General features: G+C 52.5%; 1 long non-coding RNA gene across 2 annotated transcripts; it reads right to left on the minus strand.

The window, feature by feature from the left end:
* Window positions 1–1,841: 1,841 nt before the first annotated feature.
* LOC112983261 (uncharacterized) lies at window positions 1,842–9,792 on the minus strand. Of its 2 annotated transcripts, none has more exons than XR_003259189.2 (4): window positions 9,730–9,792; window positions 9,239–9,315; window positions 4,027–4,071; window positions 1,842–2,871 (listed from the first exon to the last, which is right to left on the minus strand). It is a non-coding gene; the product is annotated as an uncharacterized LOC112983261 (long non-coding RNA). The 2 variants fall into 2 exon arrangements; XR_003259188.2 differs by lacking the exon at window positions 9,730–9,792 and adding an exon at window positions 9,461–9,726.
* Between the last annotated feature and the right edge of the window lie 358 nt (window positions 9,793–10,150).

Consider the following 10,150-nt stretch of genomic DNA (forward strand, 5'->3'; position numbering starts at 1 on the left):
TAGGATTTGATTATTATTATTAATATTACACCGAGATCTGAACGCTGCCGACACGTGTGTGGGTTTACTTCTCATTTCCTGGCCTTTTCTCCCATGAACTTCTGGGGGTCGCCGGGCTGCTCTCGCCCTGGGCCGCAGAAGCTGGGGGCACCCACGGTTCCCTCCTCGTCCCCGCCGCGGCTGCCGGGGTGAACCCAGACCACAGGCAGCCGAGAGTGGCCAACCCCCCGCGCCGTGTGCCGGTGTCCGGGCGGGGAGGAAAAGTTGATCTAATTGCATCCATTTGCGGGCATTTGCTGGAAGGGAGATCGCTCATGGGCAGAGCCATGCGAGGCATGGCCCACTCCGCTGTCCTCTGCCGCGGAGATCATCCCCGGACAGCCCCTTCTCCTCTGAAAAGCCTCGCAGGGAGCCACGAAGTCAGGCAAAAGCCTGGCTGCCGTCTTCCGTGCGCTGCACTAACACTCCTAAAATCCTGACCGCACCGAAGGAGCGAGCGCTGCCTGTGCCACCCGCAAGCCCAGGCTGCCCCCGCCAAGGCGCCGACCTCGGCGGCGGAGGTTCGGACGTGGGGGGGGCCGGTGCCGGCAGCCGCCCCCTCCCCTGCCCCCGCGTCTCCCCACGGCGGCAGGGACCGACCCGCAGCCCCGGCCAGGCGCTTGGTTAGTCCCGGCCTGAGCATGTGCTCGCCGCTGGTTAGTCGGGTTTGAAGCGTTTATTGGCATTACGGCGGTACAGGGCGTGTCAGAGCGACGCGAGAAGTCGGGGGGCAGCCGCGGCAGCCGCTGCGCCAGGCCCGAGGGGGAAGTCCGAGAGCTGCAGCAAGTTGCTCAAGAAATGGGGCGGTGTGTGCAATCCGGGGGGGGGGGGGGGGGTGTCTTGCCTTCTGCCCCCCAGCACCATCTCCTACACCGGAGCACGACCGCACGGCAAGCAACAAAGCCTGGCTTAACCTCGGACAGCTGCCTGGGAGATTTTAGGGCTATTTGCTGCCATTGCGAAACACTGTGCTTCGAGGCGGCCCGGGTGCAGATTTCAGGGCGGGCTCTCGGAGCGGTCCAGTGGAGCCTCTGCCTCTCTCCCAGCCTCTAGCAGGTTTGACAAGCGCAGCCTCCCCTGCTCCCGAGGAGATGATGGACTCGTGTTTACACTCCAGACAGCCACTAACTTCTCCGATCTCTCTCCCAACCCCCACTGCCTTCCCTCCTCCTCCTCCCCCCCCCTCCCTTTTTCTTTTTGGTTCTAGGGAACAAAAAACGCATTTGGTGCCAGCACACTGCCCTATTCTGCTTCTGCATCACGACCACGCAGACCTCATTCATCACGTATCCTTCTCCCGGACAGTTCCCCACTTTGGCTGTCAGGCTTTTCTCGGCACCTCACCTTCTTCCTCCACAGATACCTAATCAGGGGGGGAGAGAGAGAGAGGGAGGGAGAGAGGGAGAGAGAGAGGGAGAGAGCGCGCCATGGGCACCGCGCGGGCGAGCAGCGCGCCCCCGCCCTCGCTGCGCCCGCCCGCGGACCCCAGCGAAGGGTACCGACCTATTGCCCAGCCTCTCCCGGTGTGGAAGGATAGCCACAGACACCTCTCTGGATGCACTGCTCACGTCAATCGCCGTCAAAATGCTTGCGATGCCGAAAAACGATTATGTTGAGGTATCTAACGGCTTCTGGAGGTATGCTAGGAAATACTAAACCGCTAATGGAGAGTGGAAAAAGAAAAGATTCCAAAGAGAATATTTCAGGAGCTCCTAATAAGCACCCATTAGATCGCCCTTTTTCTCAGAAGAAAGGCAGACATATGAGGGCATCTGTTTAACCCTTTTATTAATCTTTTAAAGAGCAGGAAATAAGACAAAATCTTTAAATGATGGTTGATGACTCACATGGCTGGTAGCTTTTCAGCTATCAGCTACCGCAAGATGTGCATGTGGCATTTTAAAAATAAACAGGAACTGTAGGCCCAAACTCCCGTGAGTCACAGTGTTTAATAACTAGCTAGGATCATCCCTGAGTGCCTATGTGTGTTTGTATTTCCATTGTCAAAGAATAAGGGTGTATGTTCTTCACATGTAAGATCTGCAATTTCATGTTGATTTCGACATTCCCTAACGATCCATCCTACAGAGGTGTCTAAAAGCACCTACAGATTATCTCCCATCTCTCTACAACTCTAATGTGACACACCTACCTACATTTTAGGGGTACATCATTTGAGACAGATTTACAGTTCAACCCTCTCGGCAGATAGGAGGAGAGATCTGCGTGGAATATAAATTCAAGAATGTAATTCTTTCTCAAACAAATAATCTGCTCCCTTTCAAATATAATTAATGTTTTGATAGTGCATTTCTTGAGAGAAATATATACAAAAACAGAGGCAACCTCTTGGATCTCTGTTTGTATATTTGCAACAGGAATTTACAGTACCTATCTTGTGAATGTGACAGATAGAGTGTTTCAAACATTTAGAAGTTTATTTATTAGCAGAACTAGAGAAAGAAATTGATAGGTCTTTGCTATCTACCGTGCCCATTTTACGCATGTTTTTGTTGCAAAGGAAATTGCAGATGCAGTAGGAGGGCATTATTTTTTCATTTGGATGAGAAATGTTTCCTAGCTCTCAGGATGCGCTCCTCTGTCCTGTTGTGCTTGGAAGGCACATGTCCGTGCGCTTTGTCTTTCGGTCTCCTCTCTCTTCCCTCTGTGGAGCTGACCCTGCATCCTTCTCCACCCGCAGGGAAAGGCGCCCTGCCCCAGGGGACGGGCACCAGCGCGGTCTGGACAATCTTCCGCCTTCAGACTGGTCCGGGCAACAGTGTTTCAAGCCAGACAGTTCGAACAAAGCCCCGGTTGAAAGCGCTGTCCTGCCTAAAACGTTATTCAGATGCTCGTTAAATACTGCTGTATGATCGTGTGGCTCATTAGTTATAGATCTGCTACCAGATCCACCAGGGCTGTTTTCTCTTTTTTCCTTCTCTCTCTTTTTCAATCTCTCCCTCTCCTCCCCCCTTTTCTTCTTTTTCCCTCTCTTTTCTTTTTTTTCTTTTCCCTTTTTTTTAACACCGCTTTCAGAGGAACATGTCCAAAAGGGTTTTCTGCTGCGCTTGGGAACACGAAGCTGAGCGATGCTGAGTCTCAAAGCCGACATTGTTCCCAATGCGCAGGCCGGAACGGCGCGGGTGGGAAAGCTCCGGGGTTCAGATCGAAATGTTATAAATACTGGATATCGACTTGAGAATAAAGTCATCTGTAAATTCAATCCAAGAAGGGCCAGATCCGACTCCCACTAGTATCAAAGGTAAATTTCCCATTTGTGTCATTGGAAACAGTATTGGGTCCCCATTACTTCAATAGCCTAGTAAAATATTTTGTCATATCGCTTATTTTCTACTGTCTTATATTATTTCTGAAAATCTGAGTATTAAACGAAACCACGCTATGAAATTTTTTTTAAAGCATTGGTTTTCGGCTTGAATTGCCTTGCTTCACTTTGCTCAAACTGGTTTTTTCAAAGAAAGGGAGGACACGTCTGAAAAGGAGTTTCCACAGAGAGGACGAGACTTGTAGTTGGTCCGGAAGTCTTCAGCAACAATAAATATTAGTAATATAGCTCACTAAATAATCAGCTACCCCTCACCCCCCAAAAGAAGGGGTTGATTTAAAGGAGTGGTTTTTGCATTTGCAAAATACTACAAGGCACTCTAGTTGTAAAGGAAGCAGACCTGGCTGTTCTGATTGCAGGTTTTCTAAAGATAACTCGTCCAGATTTTTTTTCTCCGGAATTTGCGCGGTCTATATTTGTCTATAGATTGTAGCAGAGTGTACTGTGTTACCTGCGCACACGGGGGTAAGATAACTTGAACTTTGAGTTTACAGTACTGGAAATATTGCAACCCCGTTTCAATGTAATCCTATGTGTTCTTTAGATCTGCCTTTTCCAGAATTGCCTGAAATTTCGGGCTGAAATGTAAGCACCTGGACATTTTGACAGAGATAACCTCAGTTCAATACAAAGTTACCAACCTCAGTCATTCAGATCCAATTAATTCGATGTTTACCTCCAGTGATCTGTGAAAAAACATACACACGGGGGAAGAGGGGGAGAGAGAAAAAAGAAAATATTTACCTCATTGATCTGATAATATTTAGGAAAATGTCAGATGCACACTTTTATACTCAGTTGTTAAAAATAAGTCAAAAAAAAGAACAGAAGCAAGTTCGATATCTTGGGTTATTCAGCCGGCCTTTTGGTTTAGCAAAGGCTAACATTAGGGACAATCGCACTTACGTTCAGAAAATATTGTTATTTTTCTTTAATGGGGAAAATTGGACTCCCGCGACTTAGATCTGTGGTTTTTAGAACTGGGATGGAAATTGGACTGACACCACTTTGCACTTTAACAATCGGATTTCGTCAGGGTACAAGTTGTTTGTTTAACCCGACAGCTCCGTGCACCCCGTCGCAGTTTAACACACTCATTAAAACGATTATTCACGACCTGTCGAGTGTTTTCTCGTTCATTCACAGGAAAGACTTAGCGCTCTAAGATTCAAGCGCATACGGTCAACTATACCACGGACCGAGGGGAGAGATTACTTATCTCTGTGATCATCTGATGCGAGGCCGTCCTAGCTCGACGGGTTGCAAGAGAGCAGTTGCTCGAGGTAAAGGGGGGGAACCCCACCCCCCCCCAAAAAAAACCTGCGGAAAGCAGAAAGTCAGGCAGGAGCTGGCGAGCGCTCCTCGCCGCAGAGCCGGCCTCGACACCTCGTCGCCCCGCTGCCGCCCCCGCTGCCGCCCCCGCCGGCCGCCCGGACCCCCGCCGCCGCCGGGGCCCCGCGGCCTTCCCGCTCCGCGCCCGGCCGGGCACCGCCGCCCGCCGCCCGGCCCCGGCTGCCTCTCCTGCGCGGAGGCGCCTGCGCCCGCGCTGCCAGGCGGAGGGGGGAAAGTAGTGAAAGGCAGAGCCCTCTCGCAACGGGCGCAAGAGAAAGGGCCGGTGCTGGAGGAAAAAGTGCGTTAAAATACAGTGAACAGCCAGCCTTACGCGGACCGCGGAGGGGACGGCTGGAAACCAGCTCTTCTTGGCAAGCGTGGTTGGGGCGATCCGCTTTGAGCGCATTAAATTAACAAGCCAGAAAGCAATTTAAAACAGCGTGCCCTTCGGAGCACTCGGATATTTGGATGCCAATCCTTATCTTAATGAACTGGTTCCCGGTTTGCATATCCAGATCGCAGCCGATTCTGAAATTCCAGCTATGAGAAAATCCCAGGGGCCGCTGCGTTGCTGAGAAGGGTTTTACGCGTACGAAGGAAGCCGAGAGCCCGCAAGGCGCAACAAACACCGGCTCCCGCGCAAACTCCGCACATCCAGAAAATCATTTTTCATTTTGAAAATATCTAAACAGAATGCCCCTTTATTTAAGCGAGCCGACCCCGAATGTAACGAGGGGTTTTAATCTGAAACGGTTTCCTAATTGCTCAAAAGGCAAGCACGTATAAGTAATTTGTTAAACTTATTGGATTGCAATAATCCACTATCAGGTTAGCTAAGAATGGATCTGTCAAGTGTGTTTCCCAGTCTAAGCGCTTTCTTTCAGACCAACCTGGTATAATAATTAGCAGACAAAGAAACCGAAATATGTAAGCAAATACCTAAAGCTCTGCATAAATAAACACACTGATCAATAGCAAGCTAGCCAACACTTGTCTGATTGATGAAGAGACAATCGATTTTGCTGTTCCAACCTGCAGTCAGAGAGATCTGTATTTAATTATTAGTACTTTTACCTTCGCTAATTTAATAATAAAAATAGAACGAATAATTCCTACCCTTCCACCTAAATGCAAATGATATTGATGACATGACTAGCGGTAACTTATGCTTCACAGAGAAACAAACAACTTTGCTCAGTAAACAAGCAAACATGAACAGGAACACGCTGCCTTTTCAGACGAATGACAGAGAAGGTCACTTACAAGTCCCGAAAAGATCACGAAATGTATATATGCGTATATATTTAGAGAGAGAATACATATATAGGGGAAAAGTCCATTGATAAAATAAAAATGCAATTTTTATTTCCATACTTCACATCTGCTTCCTCGCAGACCCATACAAGTGCGTACAATGTACCCTAACAAGAACACACTTGCCGTTGAACACCACCGTGATTCTCACGTCCCGATGCACTCGCCACCGGAGGTGTAGTTCAGAAAGCTAAAAGGAGGCTTACTTATTGCCAGAGCGTTTGAAAATCAGCTCTGAGCCACGGCATGTCACAAATACTAGCGCTTATTTGATGCTTTTAGCCATATCCCTCCAGCGACCGCTCTAACAGGGTGTTCTGCCCCAGCTTTGCTTCCTCTGGGTCTAGCGAAAAGCCGTGTCGGAGCCGAGACCCCCCTTTGCACATACGGTTGTGTGGGGATGCGCTTGTGTTTGTTTGCACGGTGAGGGAAGGAGGAAAAAGCAAACTGTCTTATAAGATCCCTGGGATTTTTGCCTCAAAAGAACAGTCTGGTGACTAGTGAATAATCCACGTATTAAACTCTCAAAAGTACTGTAGCCTTCTGGGAAGCGCAGTGCTTTAGAACAGAGTTTTGCTTATTTGTACGAGAATGCAACATTTTCATTTTTTTAAGACTGTCTACCCTAGCTGACAAATAATTCAGCTTTTTTACTCGATAGCCAGACTTTAGCCAGATTTTTTGGCAGATACCTCTCTGCTCTTGGATATGATTAATTTAACAGGCAATCTAATCTTAAATTCTTGCAGTCAGATCATTTCTGGGTGGAAACTAGGCAAGGGGAGGGGGGTGCGAGATCTCCTCCTTCCACTAACGAAGAGTGCAGGGCGAAGACTTGTCTTGGAGGGCCTCCAAGCGAGCGGGGAGCTCGGCGAGGTGCCCCCGGTGGGCCGCGCCAGGGCCGGCGCTCGGCCCCGCTCCCGAGCCGGGCGCTGCGCGCCGCCGGCTCCTGCCGCAGCGCGCCGGGAGAGCCCCGCAGGGGAAGAAGGGCTCCTTTCACATGTTCCTGCTTCCGCGGAAAAGCTGCCCCTGCGAAATCAGTCGTAAAGCGGCCTGAAACCCCCACTCCGGAAAATAAACCCAAGAGAGTCCGGGCTTCATGCCGCCTTTGTAGCTCGAAATTCAGGCTCTCCAGCCAGGCGGCTTCGTGCGAGGAGAGCTTTCACCTCTCCGTCTTAGGTTAAGCAGTTCTTTGCAGCTAACTTTACAGGGATGCTTTACTCACCTTGGGGTAGGGTGACAATGGCAAGCTTTTCTCAGACTCTCTCTCGCTTAGTCTTTCCTCTCAAATCACGGATAACCCCAAATAAACTTGGAGGACTCCCTAGAGATAATTCTTTGAAATGGACTTTGCATTCATTTCCCCGGGAATAGTAAATCCGCTTGCCTGAAGTCTAATTCACTAGCCTGACGCTGTATTCTGTTACACGGCCTTGCGAAGGAGCAAAGAAAAACAAAAAAGAAAGTTGTGGGTTGTTTCTTTTTTAAAAATTTGTTCTGGCGGTTTGTTTTTCTTTTCTCTTTTGTTTGTTTTTGGTTTTACTGATTTCGCTGTTTTATTTTTCCTCCGTGGAGGGGAGGCGAGTTCTGCTATACCGTTCCCGGGTGGGAGCATCCTGGCCCGGGTCGCAGAAGGAGGACGCGGGCTCTGAACGTGTCCCCCTGCCGCAGCAGGCGTCTCTCGGCGGCCACCACGACGCAAACGCGAGCCCGCGCGGGGGACACTTTTCAACCTGCTCCCCCTTTCTGCAGGGGGCGCGGGGGGCGACCCACGTCGCTCGAACACCGCTGCCTGCCGCCCGCGGAGCGCAGCGTTACGCGCCGGCAGGTGAGCGCCGAGACCTGCAAGGCGCCCTGTGCAAACGCCGAGCACCGACTTTCGCACGGCGCCTCGGCGCCGCGGAGCGCGTTTCCCCGCGGCCGGCAGCGGCGCCTCTCCCGCGAGGCAAGAGCGCCCCCAGCCCGCGGGCCGCGCAGCGCCGCCGCCCCGGCCCCGCTGCGCCCCGCAGCCTCCGCTCCGCGGCCGGGCGCGTGGCCGCCGGGGTGCGGCGGAGCGGGGCCACGCTCGTGCCGCGGACGCGGGGGGTGCCGCTGGGCGGGGCGGGCAGGAGGCAGCCGTGCCCCCCGCACCGGCGGGGCCCTGGCAGGTTTGCGCCGGAGGGGCGACGCGGCGCCCAAGCTCGCTGCCCGTGCGCTCTGCGCGCGAGCGCGGCCTGCGCCCCGGGAGAGAGCAGCGCGCTGCAGCGAGCGGTGCAGGTCGCAGCCAGCCGCTCCGGACGGCACTGCCGCTTGCCCCGGCTGCGTCGGGGTGTTTCACAGCATTTTGGAAAACTTAGGCTGGTGCATTAAAAATAAATTATTTTCGTGAGCTTACAGTCGCCGCAGCAAGGGAGTTGGACGCGGTCACCGAGCGGGGCCCGATTCACACGCCCCCGGCCACGTCGGGGGCGCGCAAACCAGCGCAAGCCTGTCCGCGGAGGGCCGCGGCCGCGGGTGCCGCCCACGCACCCGCACGCCGACCCCCCCCCCTCCCCCAAAGCACCAGCAAGTTCAGCAAATCTCCGGCTTAAACTTCCGCTCCTACCCCCAGGTTTCGGTTTGCGGCACGTAAATCTCCATGCAGCTGGGACACGGCCAGGGCCCTCGCGGGGGAGGCGAAGGAAGCGCCTGGCCCTTCGGGGCGCCGAGCCGCGCCCGCGCCCGGCCGCGCGCCCGGGGACGCGGGGAGCCCGCGGCGCCCTCGCAGCCAGCCCGGGGCCAGCCCTCCGGGCCCGGCTCTTTGCAAGGGCTTTGTCCTCGCTCTCCCAGAATTTGAGGCAGTGGTGGCTTTCCTGAGAGCTTAGGAAAACCAGCGCTGTTTACACAACACCCAGAACCTGTGCCGTTTTCTCAAAGGCAGCTTTAGATAAAAACAACAATATTTTTCGGACGTGCCTATGCCGCACACCTACCCGCCACACTGAAGTCGTCTCTCATATAACGGAGAGCGAACAAGCAGTGAATTTCATTCCGAAATAGGTAGTGGCGGGGAGTCTTTTTAGCCCTCCCCATAATATTTCTGTGCTCAGCCGTGACCGAAAAGACACACCATGCTCACGAACCTGCGGGAACACCGCTCCCTCCCCTCCTGGCACCAGCGGGCAGAAACAACGAGTGCAGCCACCTGACAGTTACCGGGTGTAAAAGAGGAATAAAATCCGCACTCACCCGGTGCCGGCGGAGCTCTCCCGTCCCCAAGTGCCAGCGGCGCCTTTCTTGCAGGTAGAAGCAGTTTCTCCCGGCATCTTAAAAAGACAAACACAATATCGGACCCATGTGACTTTCTCGGGCTTTAGCGTGAAACTGGAAAACAAAACGAACGTTTAAAAAATTAAAATCTAGAGATAAACCGTGAGAACAGACACACCGGCGAAGAAACTTCCAACTTACCGATTCCCACGAAAGAGCCCGAGGGGGAGGGGGAGGCCGGGGGAGGGAACACTTTAAGGAAGAGACAAGAAAAAAATCCTAACGTTAGGTACACACAGTCCTAGTGTAACTGGTGCTTTGAAACTCTGCTTCAGATGCACGGGCGATCTGTTTATCGGGGGCACGGGGAAACTGTACGTTTAGACAGAAGTCTGTCATCTCTGTTCATTCACATCACATGGGTCTGCCTGTGGAGAGAAGTAGTGAAGGTTTTCTTGAAGTGCACCTACCCTGCTGGCGGGCAGGCTTGCTGGGATTGCTGGGCAGGTTTCTTCTGGAGGGTCCCATCTCTCTGGAGTAGCTGCAGTGGAGTTGAGGGCAGGTTCTCCGGTGAGGTAGGAATGTGCAGGAACTCCGCCCTCTGGGCACAGTCACACAAACCCAGCAAAACAGCCACAGCCAGCCCTAAAACCTCTAATGATCTTCACCTTCACCTCTTGCTAACCCAGTTCTCCACCACTTTTTGACCCATTTAGCGAGGCACCTTCACCGCAGGGAGAAAAGAGAAGTATTCAAAACAAGAGCAATTCTATGAACAGATCTCCCGAGAAGCTACTACGGAAAGTGGTGCACGAATAGGCCACTCTACGGGGTTGTGTGTGTGTATATGAATGTGTATGTTCCCATTCCTTGAATTCTGTAGCCATGTAA

Source organism: Dromaius novaehollandiae, chromosome 5 (assembly GCF_036370855.1).
Source record: "Dromaius novaehollandiae isolate bDroNov1 chromosome 5, bDroNov1.hap1, whole genome shotgun sequence".
NCBI lineage: Eukaryota > Metazoa > Chordata > Aves > Casuariiformes > Dromaiidae > Dromaius > Dromaius novaehollandiae.